At 36.9% G+C, this 13,755-nt stretch overlaps 3 pseudogenes; 1 reads left to right on the forward strand and 2 right to left on the reverse strand.

Moving 5' to 3' along the window:
* Positions 1-728: 728 nt before the first annotated feature.
* On the reverse strand, positions 729-7,247 carry LOC120208493 (annotated as a pseudogene).
* A 49-nt stretch (positions 7,248-7,296) lies between these two features.
* LOC120208494 lies at positions 7,297-8,808 on the reverse strand (annotated as a pseudogene).
* A 110-nt stretch (positions 8,809-8,918) lies between these two features.
* Positions 8,919-11,518, forward strand: LOC120208495 (annotated as a pseudogene).
* The last annotated feature ends 2,237 nt before the right edge of the window (positions 11,519-13,755 follow it).

Genomic DNA, 13,755 nt, shown 5'->3' on the forward strand with positions numbered 1-13,755 from the left:
AATGAGAGCGATGATGGATGGGTTCACATGATAACGACAAGTGATGAACGGCTGCTGTGCTGCTATTCTTCGGCATCCTCCTTCCAGCTTCAACCATATACCATGTGGTCCAAATCACCATCCTCCCATGCCTACCCTCTCCAAATTTCAAACTAGAAATCTATCAACATTTCTGACTCTTTCGTTTCTGAACGCAGCTGTCCCTATGATTTTTCTTCCTTGTTATCATCATTAAACCTAAAAACATGTAATTAATACTCCTTTGGATATTCACATGCATTTATGCATCACTTTCATTTTAGTCTACGTACATCCTTCTTTTGATGATCAGAGCCCCGACCTTCAAGCTTAGCAGTAAAACCCAAAGCAATCATGGCCAAATTCATGGTTAGAGCCATGAATCGATCAGATTGACGGACCGGTTCGGACAAAACCGACTGCATAAGAGTGGTGTGAAGAGATTGAAAAAACTAAAAAAATGAAAACTTTTGTAGGCACAGAGGCCTGCCATGAGATCAGGCATACGAAAGTCCTTCCAGTGATAATAATACCCTACTCCTAAACCCATGTATACGTATTAAATCTTTAATTAATTAGGAATTGGAGTGATCAATATATGCAGCAGTTTTGAAATACATATTTACTTAAAACACTAAGATGAATGGATACGGACTGAAAATGAAAAGGAGGTGAAAATGTTCAAAATGACATGGTTTCATACCCATATAAGCATTCCTACTACCCGAGGGAATCTTCTCCTGTAGTTCCGTCGTCGTCGTCGTCCATTAGATCATTTTTCTTTTGATCCATACCAGCGGTTGCTTTCCTCTTCTCTGCATCTGACATTAATCCAGACCTCGCTATTTTGTAATTATCATCCTCGTTGTCGGCACAATCTTCAGTATCCGAGTCAGAAATAGCAGCAACCACGAATTTCTCCTTTAAATCAGGAGCAACAATCCCAATCATCTCACCCAATGCTTGACGTTCATCATTACGCCTAGGAGCAACACCCTCGGAAGATATACTTTGATTTTCAGCTACCAGACCATTGGAACCACGCAAAGCCATGTCACAATCCTTATCATTGTCTTAATTTTAGGTGATTCATTCTCTCCATTGTCAGCTGTCCTGATAGTGTCTCCAGCTTCTGTGTCTTCTGTGGATATTTTAGTCTCGTGAGTTTTATTCGACTGAGAATGTACAGAACAAGTTGTTTGGATCCGTTCATCACTTTCATGTGCATTAGTTTCATACTCACTGCATTGTATCTCCACCACCTAGAGTTTCACACCTGTTCAATCAATATTTGGTTCAACTTCGATTCCAAGCTCAGTTTCGAGAACCCGTCAGTTCCAATGGTATCTCCTGCTAGAATAGGTGTTGTACAAACACCATCAATGTCAGAGCCAAAGACACCTTTAACAGAACGATCAGCACTTGTAAATTCTGCCTCCTGTGTGCTTTCACCAACATCTTGACTTCTCATACCACAGTCATGCTTCTCATCAGTAACACTGGCTTCATCACTAGAACCATTAACTTTCTGAGCTGAAGTAGTGGAGCCTCCCCAAGCGGTACTATTCTCGTGATAGCCAGTAGTAGCCTTTTCTCTAACTATGGTTCCATTTACGTTCTGATTCAGTGGTACATTAAGGTCAATATAAATTGATGTATTCTCATAATTGTCCTCATCTTCCATAGTTCTCTGTATTGCCTTCAGTTGTTCCTGCTGCTTTGCAAACAGAACGGAGATTTCCTCAGTTGTAGAATAAAATGCTCGTAGCTGTGTTTCTCTGCAAAGCAGCCACATTAGCATCACCATGCTCAATTGAGAAAATTAATAAGTATGGGCGGCAGCCACTGCTAACATTAGAGGCCCCAGTATACAAAAGGATAGAAACTTGCTCAGCAAAATGCATACACTAACACTGCAACTAAAAATCAAACAAGCTATTGTCATAGAACTCATACCGAAGCATAATTCTTTCCCTGGTACCTTTTAGCCTCCTTCTCTCGTAATCAAGATCACGCATTGCAGCATTATTTCAAGAAACTTTAGCCCATGCTTCTTCTCGGGGCCTGCTACAAAACCGCAAAGGAAACTTCAACTTAACATAGACTAACATCATAAAGATGAACAGAGGTTTGTTGTACCCTGAGTGAATCTAGACAGGATTAAACAAATCAATTGTAGTGTGTTCAGATAAATAATTTTAATAACAAAAAATTCATTTTCCTTTTTATGCCTTCAAAAACTGCAGGCATAATCCAGATTGGCATGCAGATTAATGAAACAACAGCAAGTCATCAACAAAATTAGTAAAAAATTGAAATCTTGTACAACAGAAGATAGTGCAAACAATATAAAATCATAGTAAAGAACAAAGAAAGTATAATTTTATACCTTCTCATCTCAAGTTCTTTCCTCAATCCTTTCATTTCATGTTCAAGTTCTTTCACTTTCTGCTCAAATGCACATTAAATGTCAAATTCAGAATAAATTTGTACATGCTTGTATATATGAGCAAGCACAAAAAAAATTACTTTTCTTGCATTTCCCGAGGCCTTCTGTTCTTCACAAACTTGACTTTCCAGTTGGCGAACTTTATTCTCAGAATTAACCAATTTCTGCCTAGTGTCTTCCTTCAGAACAGGGATTGAGAAACAACAATTCAGAGTTCAGATAGAATACTGGTATCATGTGTTTAACTTCAAAATCAGACGGCCTTGCAGACATTACCAGCTGGCCACTAGATCTTCACTTGTGCTGAGCTCTGTCTCAGTGATTCCTAAGATTGGAGTGCATGACAGTTCATTTCTAATTCTGTAGAAATAAATTGCACATGAAGGATATCTAAGCAAGCACAAGAAAAAATTATGCACACCTCAAGCTTATTAGTTACTTCTTTTTGCCCTGTTTTCGTTTTAAATAAACATCTGATAGTTTTTGCAGTTCCTCTTGAGCCTCAGCTGAGCTCTTTGCACTGCTGCCTTTAAATCAGCAGAAGCCTTTTCTCGTTCTTCCGCCTTTGGTCTCGCTCCTTGTCTAGCTGAACTAACTGAACCTTAAGTTCAGCTATAGATGCCTTCCGACTAAAAGTATGAAACTAGGACATTATATCTACAAATCTTTTTGGCAGCAGAAATTTGCAAAATCTAATAAAGCCATCATTTCTTACCTCTTAATTATTTCATTTGCTTCACTACATGACTGTATGGAAGCACTAAGTCTTTCATTTAGGTCTTCTATAGCATGCTTTTGTTCAGCTGATATCCTATTGACTCTATAAGCTCTTTTTGCTTAATATCGAACAGAATTTTCAATTCATTGAGCTGATCAATGTATGACTTCCCAACTGATTCTTTTATCTCTTTGATTTCCTGCGGAAGTAGATAATATATATCTGAATCACAACAGGAGCCAGCTAAAAGCAAGAAAAGTGACATATGCGTCAATGAATGGCATAAATTAGAAAGAGGTCGATAAAATATCATTAACACTGTGTTGCACATTACTTTTTTCTTGAGAGGTCACAACCGGATGAACTGATTTGTAGTAACCAGCTGATCATTAATAACAATTAAATGTACGCATAACCAAAGTTAGCATAACAGTGTGACATCAAAGTGGAATTCATCAACAGGAATTAACTCATTAACAGACACCATAGTATCCAGTAACACATACACTTGGCTAAGCAGTAGAAAGTTGCCAACAATTAGGAAATTTCTCACAAAACCAACTCAATGAATCCAAACATAGACATAAATCAGAAAGGGAAAAAAGTTCATATCCATCAGAAGAGCATACATTTTCATGACGCTCAACAGTTGTGTGATTCTCATTACGTAATGTATCTATTGTAAGAACCTGATCTTCCAATTGCTTTCTGAGTTCCTGCATTCATCAACTCACATAATTATTTATCATGTGACAAACCTTAATTGTTTGAGCAGACAGAAACCGATGAATCCAAAATCAGATACCCTGTTTGACCGCTGAAGACTCCGAAAATCATCAAGAGATATAGGACCCTCAGGGTCACAATGCCAATACCTTTTACTCTTTTATTTTCACAGGAAAGCTCATCTGCATAATCTGGGATGACTAGAAAACAATTATGCGGGGCAATTGTTTCACATAGTAGTACTTCAGTATATCTTTCCTCGATAAAACAGGAGAACCATATAAAAGGAAGAAAATGAGTCTAAATCAAGCCATTAATGTGTTATCAACATTACTAGACTTACAGATTTAAGCTACACCTGTTAATTTTTTTTATTATCGTCTGAAAATTGAAAACAGTCATGGCAATTATTCCTCGGTGAAGTTATATCAGTGTTAAGGAAAATTTAAAGAAAATAAAGGGCTGATAAAAATAAAATGGAAGTCAAAACAAAAGGAAGAACTTGAGGGGATACCTGCTTTTCTTTTTGCAGATGCACCTTCTGCAGCGCAACCAGAGCTAATAACTTCTCAATATACAAATCAAAAGCATGTTCTGTAGCCAGGAAGATTACTGACTTTGCAATGCATCGCAAGCTCAAATATTATGCACACCTCAAGCTTATTAGTTACTTCTTTTGCCCTGTTTCTCGTTTTAAATAAACATCTCTGATAGTTTTTGCAGTTCCTCTTGAGCCTCAAGCTGAGCTCTTTGCACTGCTGCCTTTAAATCAGCAGAAGCCTTTTCTCGTTCTTCTCGCCTTTGTCTCGCTCCTTGTCTAGCTGAACTAACTGAACCTTAAGTTCAGCTATAGATGCCTTCCGACTAAAAGTATGAAACTAGGACATTATATCTACAAATCTTTTTGGCAGCAGAAATTTGCAAAATCTAATAAAGCCATCATTTTCTTACCTCTTAATTATTCATTTGCTTCACTACATGACTGTATGGAAGCACTAAGTCTTTCATTTAGGTCTTCTATAGCATGCTTTTGTTCAGCTGATATCCTATTGACCTCTATAAGCTCTTTTTGCTTAATATCGAACAGAATTTTCAATTCATTGAGCTGATCAATGTATGACTTCCCAACTGATTCTTTTATCTCTTTGATTTCCTGCGGAAGTAATATAATATATCTGAATCACAACAGGAGCCAGCTAAAAGCAAGAAAAGTGACATATGCGTCAATGAATGGCATAAATTAGAAAGAGGTCGATAAAATATCATTAACACTGTGTTGCACATTACTTTTTTCTTGAGAGGTCACAACCGATGAACTGATTTGTAGTAACCAGCTGATCATTAATAACAATTAATGTACCATAACCAAAGTTAGCAATAACAGTGTGACATCAAAGTGGAATTCATCACAGGAATTAACTCATTAACAGACCCATAGTATCCAGTAACACATACACTTGGCTAAAGCAGTAGAAAGTTGCCAACAATTAGGAAATTTCTCACAAAACCAACTCAATGAATCCAAACATAGACATAATCAGAAAGGGAAAAAAGTTCATATCCATCAGAAGAGCATACATTTTCATGACGCTCAACAGTTGTGTGATTCTCATTACGTAATGTATCTATTGTAGAACCTGATCTTCCAATTGCTTTCTGAGTTCCTGCATTCATCAACTCACATAATTATTTATCATGTGACAAACTTAATTGTTTGAGCAGACAGAAACCGATGAATCCAAATCAGATACCCTGTTTGACCGCTGAAGACTCCGAAAATCATCAAGAGATATAGGACCCTCAGGTCACCAATGCCAATACCTTTTACTCTTTTATTTTCACAGGAAAGCTCATCTGCATAATCTGGGATGACTAGAAAACAATTATGCGGGGCAATTGTTTCACATAGTAGTACTTCAGTATATCTTTCCTCGATAAACAGGAGAACCATATAAAAGGAAGAAAATGAGTCTAAATCAAGCCATTAATGTGTTATCAACATTACTAGACTTACAGATTTAAGCATACACCTGTTAATTTTTTTTATTATCGTCTGAAAATTGAAAACAGTCATGGCAATTATTCTCGGTGAAGTTTATATCAGTGTTAAGGAAAATTTAAAGAAAATAAAGGGCTGATAAAAAAAAATGGAAGTCAAAACACAAAAGGAAAGAACTTTGAGGGATATACCTGCTTTTCTTTTTGCAGATGCACCTTCTGCAGCGCAACCAGAGCTAATAACTTCTCAATATACAAATGCAAAAGCATGTTCTGTAGCCAGAAGATAATTACTGACTTTGCAATGCATCGCAAGCTTCAATCCCATTTGAAATGAATAAACAAAGAACAATCACATCCTTCCTAGTTATGTGACCTAAGAGAAAACCTCATGAACAATAGCAGCATTAGTGTTACCATGTTGTGGAGGGCAGAGAATGAAATGATGTCTCCATGTTGCATTTTGAATTCAGGACTATTCTTTCTCAACCTCTCCCAGTTAAGACATGTCCCATTTGTGCTACAAAAAGAAGTACAAAAGAATCAGATTTAGAACTACTGTAAACCCAAAAAAGAAATCATAAACAGTCGTATTAACCTCGTATCTTTCAAGAAAACGGATGCAAAACAATTGGACGGCTGCTGTGCATCTTCATTGGTCACTCTCTTCCTATATATCTTGCACTGTACCGCGCTCACTGAATTTGGATCAATTCGAAAACTTGTTTCCTTTACTAATCGGCCAATGCAATGCTCATCTGCAGTCAAAAGCATATTCATACCCTAGAGAAAAATACCTCATTAGCCTTTCACTTAAATTGCATATTGCAATTTCCGCCCTGATCGATTTATGTTCACCAGTCGGATAATGCAAAGCATATGAAGCAAATATACTTGAAAATATACAAATAACGGAATGAAAGGTGTAGGGTTTAAAAAAGGGGGAGAACCTGCTGGCGTTTGCGGGCATTGTTGGATATAGCGGTGAGAACGCCCCAAACGTTCGGATCGTTGGTCGGAGAGGCTGAGTGGAGATGTTGGCCGAGCTGAAACGATGAACTGTTTGGGACTCAACAGCACCTTAGAAGGCGGAGGTGTCGTTTTTCTTGGTGTTGACGACGGCGAGTGGGACACAACGTCCTTGGGTTCGGACTGGGCTTTGAAGAAATTGGGGTATCTGGTTTTTCTTCTTCGTTGTGGCCATTGATGAGAGCAGACCTCGGCGAGTGAGGGAAGTACGCAGAACAGGAAAATGGCGGGGATTTTGATGCCCTGACTGACTTCATTGGTTAACGGATTAGTCTGATTATGTTGGGAAGATCTTAATCTGTAACCAATAATATACTCCCACGTGGACAATAATTCGTCTCACTGATAATATCGATGATTATTCAGCTTTGAATGCTTCATCAGACGGCGCGAAAACGGTCAACCCTTTACCAATTGCAGACTCACAAGTCTTGAGCACGCCACTACTGGCAAGCAAACTAGCAAAAGTCTTGCAGCGGACTTTCTCAAGCAAACCGGTAATGTTGACACCAGAGGCCAATGGGGCCGGAGCCGATAAGATACCAGGAGCAATAATCAGAGCACTAATCTCAAGAATGGAGATGTTATAAGGAATCTGCTTAACAGACGTAGTGTAAGACGAGTCGAGTTTGGAGCCGGAAATGGCGGAGCCGAAACCAACTTCCCCACCCTGGAGATCGGTAATGTTGACGAACCCAAGGTTTCCGGGGGCATTTCCGGTGGTTTGATAAAGCGTGGTAGTGAGTGCCTTTGGAGATTTTGTGCAGCTTTGGCGGGTCGTAATAATCTAGAAGAACGTGGAGGCTAAGGATGCTTTGATGACAGACAAGGGGTGTTTGGCTGTGAGGGCCGACATGGCTCCATTGTTGAGGACAAGACAAGTGATTGTTTAGGAGGAAACTGTTGTACGAGGAATAATCTGGGCTTAAACCACTTGATCAGTAGCGTGAACTTGCTTTGCCGCAATGATGATAAGAGCATCTTTTTAATGTCTCGAGTTGACATATGAATATTTTTAACTGTAGTTGATGATTAAACCCATTTTCTTCTTTTCTCTCCCTTTCCACAAAGTGAATATTTCTTCATTTACAAGATTTAATCTTTTGACAGTGAGTCAGGGAGCATACATTTTCACCTGCCGATCGATGGTTGACAAAGAAAGAAGAAAGAGGTTCACGTAACACTGTGGCCTTGCTTATTCACTGAAGAGGGGAGTTATCTGTTGGTAAGTGGAGAAAGTTGAAGGGAGGGATGGAATTGTCGGCAAATCAAGAGAAACAGGGTTTGGTTTCCATCGGATGGGCACGTGACGGGATGAAAACGTAGCCCAGTAAGATTTTAATGAGTATCATAGTTGGTCCACTTTATTATTATTGTCCCTTACATCCATATAAAATAATTATTGAATTCTACCAATAAAATCTGTAAGATCCCTAAACCATTGAAGGATGCAGGGATTGATGGAGTTGATAAATATTTGGTTTTTATTTGAGAAATCGTTGCAAATAAATTGATATTTCAATCTTGAGAAATAACTTTAATAGTTCATAATATATTGTTATACCCCTCATATTAAAGAGGGAACAATTTTGTATTAAGGGGTGTTTTTTTTATTGGACATAAATTTTTATTTCATTAGTAAAAGATGCACAATGACCTATCAAGATCTAAAGGATAAACGATGAGTAGACGACCTCTAATCTAAACCAAGCCCAAAATCATCAAACCCTAAAATTGGAACCAAAATCCCGGTGCACGATCCCCGAATCAGAAGCATAAGCCCAATGACGACACTAAATCGCACAAATAAGTGACACGCCGGACACTTACCTGGTGGAACTGTCAACTGTCCACCTGTCACAGCTGACATGCAGAACCGGGCCCCACACTTCTTCTACTTAAAGTAGGACCCACCATAACTTAATCCGATGACGTGTCCTCCTCTACCCCATCTGTAGTGGCAGGCAAATTAATCCGACAATGCGCGTGGAAAACAACCGACCACATTGCTTTCCCTGCAACAGCACGTCAGCACCACTCTTTCACCCTTTCATTGGAACGTCCATTTCAAACGCAAATTTAATGCGTGAGCTTTTACCCTTTCATGAAGCATGTAAACAAAAAAAATATGATGAACCAAAAAAAAATCTGAAATTTTGCCTGCAGTGACTGCGGAAGGCTGATACTGTCAGAATCCTGACACGCGTTTTAACGTCGACTTTATGTCACACTTGTCGCTGCCTGCCTTTCGGTGATGATCATGTTTTTAAGTTCAAGTTTCATCATTTGAAAATTTTCAAACCAATTTTTAAATCTTTGTTTTTGTCATCAATGGATTCCCAGCCGGTTCAAAGCCGAGTTCACCCAGGTTTTTTATTCTGTTCTGTATATATATATACTGTGTGTGTGACTGGTGAATTAATTTTACGTTGTTGATTTTAGGTGTGTTGGGAGTGGGTCCCTAGAGTGGTTGGAGGGGAAGAGAACGGTGGGGATGGAAGAGGAGGAGGAGAAGGAAGGATCACCGTCGATCAAGCTGGGATTGGGGATTGATAGGAAAACGTCGGAGAAAGTGACACCCGTGAAGTGTGTGTTCACGACAACTCAGTTGCACGAGCTGCAATTGCAAACGCTCATCCTCAAATACATAGCGGGTGGAATCCAAGTTCCCGTCAGCCTTGTTATACCCATTTGGAAAGCGTCGCCTCCTCCATTGGCTCTGCACCCGGCGGTGTCTATCGTCGGTATCCCAGCTGTAAGCTCTCATTATTTTAACTTTTCTCTGCCTAGATTCTTCTTTTGATTTTGTTTTCTGTTCTCATTTTGCTTCATGAATTCATCAGAGTATTTCATGCACATTTTTTAAATTCTTTTTCCATTTTCCTTATATTCCTCTAAATTTTTATGGTAAGAACTAAGATGTAAGAGGGTGAGAGTTTTAAATTTTTAATCTATAGTTATTGTTGTTTGAGCATAGCAATATCTTCCAATTTAATTAGTTAGGGGCTGTATAGTTTTCCTTTTAATGAAATGATATGGTTTCGGTAATGTGAATTTTTCATGAGGAATGCAAATTACTTTTGTTTGTTTTCAGTTGTAGGAGTGAGTCCTCAAGCATTTGATTATCGGAACATGGTGGATCCCGAGCCGGGGAGATGTCGGAGAACGGACGGGAAGAAATGGCGGTGCAGTAAGATGTGATCCCTCATCAGAAGTATTGTCTGCAGCACATGCACAGGGGTTGTCGGCGTTCAAGAAAGCCTGTGGAAACAACTTCTCAAACTGCTTTGCCCGACTCGACATTGTCGGAAATTTCAATCAAATTGTCGAAAAACTTGGAAACCCTTTCAGCACCTGTATGTTCTCGATACGTGAACCAGTCTTCCTGTAATACCAGCACGGGCCATGAGACCCCTGCTATCGCTGCTATAGGGAGCGACATTGTATGTGGCAACCAAAACTCCATTTCGGGCAATGCATCAACTAGTACCATCACTGCAATGAAGAAAGACGGCGAAAATGATTCCAAAAGGATCAAAAACGAGAAATGTGAAGAGAAACTCTCTGTTAGTGACGGGAGTACCACCAATAGAAGTTGCAAGAGTGTAAACAAAGTCACCGTCGCTAATAACATATCTCCGAATGTCGGCTTTTCTCCAAAAAGCGTTCTTCAAGGTAGCTCCGTACATTCCTGTAACATGATTCCTACTTCTACTCCATTTGAGATCCTTTGATCCTGTCTGTTTTGGCTATAAAGACAAATATGCTCTATGTCATTGAATATATATAGGTCTTTTGAATTTGGTTATACTGCACGGGTTCATGGTCTTTTCTGGTAGGAATCATTTGAATAATCTGCATTATCTGTCAGTCCGAAAGATCTATTGAAGGTTCTTTTTGATCGAGATGAAGCCTTTCGTGTTACCTTCTTCTTTACTGTATCGTTTTAGATTTAGTAGCTTATGTTTGCAATGTACTGGCTGAAAAATGCTGGGATGGTGAAGTTATTTACCGTAAACGATGTTCCGTATCGTTTTTGTGTTGTTATGACTAGCATTGTCATTTTAGTTTTAGAACTTAAAATTTCTCCATGTGATATTTTTCAGTACTGGGCAACGGCAGCTCCCTTGTCCAAAAACGAAATAGAAGTTGAACTGGGGAGGTGTAGAAGAACAGATGGGAAAAGATGGCGGTGCAGCAGGGACGTTATACCTGATCAAAAATATTGTGCACGACACATGCACAGAGGTGCTAGAAAGCACGCCGAGGTTTCGCAGCCCGTTTCCGTTCCCACCAACGGTCATTCTCGACATAGTGGGTTAACAATAGCCAACAAAGCAATATGTCCAGCCCTGAGCACCAGTCTGTCGATCTCGATTCCAAGTCCTCCGCTCGTTACACTAGACGAAAAGAATACGAGCAGCAGCAGTGAGACTACCATCAGCGACACAACTGTTTCCGTCTTCGATAATGGTAACTTTTCCTGATGTGATTTTATGTAGAAGGTTAACCTTTTTAGAGTTGTGGATCCAACTTCAGATGGTGAGGTGTTCCGTGTGTACAGATACTATTTATAATCCCCTTAACATAAATCATTCCGATGATTTGTTTGGGGGAAACGCTTGTTCTTGCATTTTCTTTGTTATAAATTTATTATATGCAAAAAAAATATAGAATAAACAGGGTTTCAAATCGCGGTCGCGTTTTTGGTTATTTCGGATTTACCGTGATTGCGGCCGTCGCGGGCGTTATTACGGCTGTCGCGGACGCTATTGCGGCCATCGCGGGTAACTTGGACGGCGGCGAAACCGTTATATCGCGGTTGAAATCGCGGTCGCGGACCGTTTTTTAAAACCCTGAAATCAAATACTAACAAAACCATACTTGATTTAGGGGATATTCCGGATGACGTCCCATTATTCACATCAAAAAAGACTTTGTGAATTTGCTGTATAAACGTTGGTCTAAAAATATATAATAATGAATATAAAAATATCATGATAGTCACTTATATATTGTTTATTATTTTTCAATGAACTGGTGAGATTGCAAATAAGTGATTTACATACATATAAACACAAATTTTAGTGTTTTAATGTTCTCATGAGTCTGCAAATTATTTTCATCATTCATTGAAAAATTAATAAATAATAAATTAATGGTTATCATAAAATATTAGCAAAAATATATCATAGGTCCCTCTACTTAAAAAAAAACATGACACTCGTATTATTTTTCTTTCAATATGAACCTTCAACTCAAAAAACAAATCCAATGTAATCATTTGAGAAACATTTTCTGTTGTTGACGTTACGGTGTTGACGTAATGGTCTACTATGCAAAAGTGATAATCTACGGTGGTTGAAGACGTGATATATGAGATAAATTGATTTTTTTATTTTGTTCGATAGCCAAATTAATTTCCTTTAAAGTTCAAAGACTTATTTAATTTTTTAAAAATAAAAATTATTTTAAATTAGAAATATAAAATTATTCAAATATTCAAAATATTAAATATACAAATACTAAAAATAAAAATTAAATTATTAACAAATTGGATATACATATTAAAAATACTAAAACTATTATATATATTTTTAAATTGAATATATATAATAGGTTATACAAATTACTTACAAATTATTAAAAAATTAAAAAATATTTTTAAAAAATATATTATACATAACATACATGTAACATATGCATATCATCAATACTTATACACAATATTCTTACTGAATTAATTGAGAATTATAAAATTTAAGTTAGTTAAGACATAATTTTTGAATTAGTCGAAACTTATTACGTTTTCTAATTATCTTTTTGTAAGTCTCGACTAATTTTAAAGATAATTATATAATAATTATCAACATAAACTATAATTAGAAAACATTGTTTCGACTAATCCAAATTTTGTAAGTCTCGACTAAATTAAATTTTAAGTCTCGATTAATCTAGTAAGAGTAATTTGTAAAAATGTTGATGATATATATATTACATGTGTATATTACGTATAATATTCTTTAAAATATTTTTTTATTTCTTATAATTTATAAGTTATCATTTATAAATAATGATATAAATATTTAAAAAATAATTTTTTAATAAAATTTTTAGTATTTTCAATAAGTATATTCAATTTTTTCAGTATTTTATATATATTTTTAAATATTTGAATAATTTTATACTTAAAAATTAAAATAACTTTTATTTTTTTAAATAAATAAGCCAAAAAATTAATTTGACCTACGAACAAAACCAAAATAATTAATTTAACCTATTTATTATGTCATCTGTCACATCATTAGTCACTGTAGATTATCACGTCAGTATTATTGATCGTCACACCAGTACCGTAACGATCAACGACAAAAAATATTAGACAAAAAGTCACATTGGATTTATTTTTTAAGTTGGAGAATCAAATTGAGAGAAAAATAATACGATATTCATATTGAATTTTTTTAAAAGTACAAGGCGTACGGTGTTTACTTAATTTTTGTAGTATGAAAGTTAAAATAAACATTTAAATAATTTACATACTTATCTTCATCATCATTATTGGTATGGGGTCCTTATCGTTACTTTTTCTTAAATTTTTCCCGTGATTTGTTTCCTAACAGAACGGCAAAAGAATCAAACAACATCATGTCATGGTAGTTCATAGAAAACGAAAACAAGTCATCGTAGTTAAAATAATTACAAGTAGATGTTTTATTAAAACAGAAAAATACAAGTGGAGAGTTGTCGTCATTGATCTCATATCACGTTCAAGCTGTACATACATCTACAAGCATATCGATGTCAAATGCGTTTC

This window comes from Hibiscus syriacus, unplaced genomic scaffold (assembly GCF_006381635.1).
Source record: "Hibiscus syriacus cultivar Baekdansim isolate YM2019G1 unplaced genomic scaffold, ASM638163v2 tig00016563_pilon, whole genome shotgun sequence".
Classification (NCBI taxonomy): Eukaryota; Viridiplantae; Streptophyta; class Magnoliopsida; order Malvales; family Malvaceae; genus Hibiscus; species Hibiscus syriacus.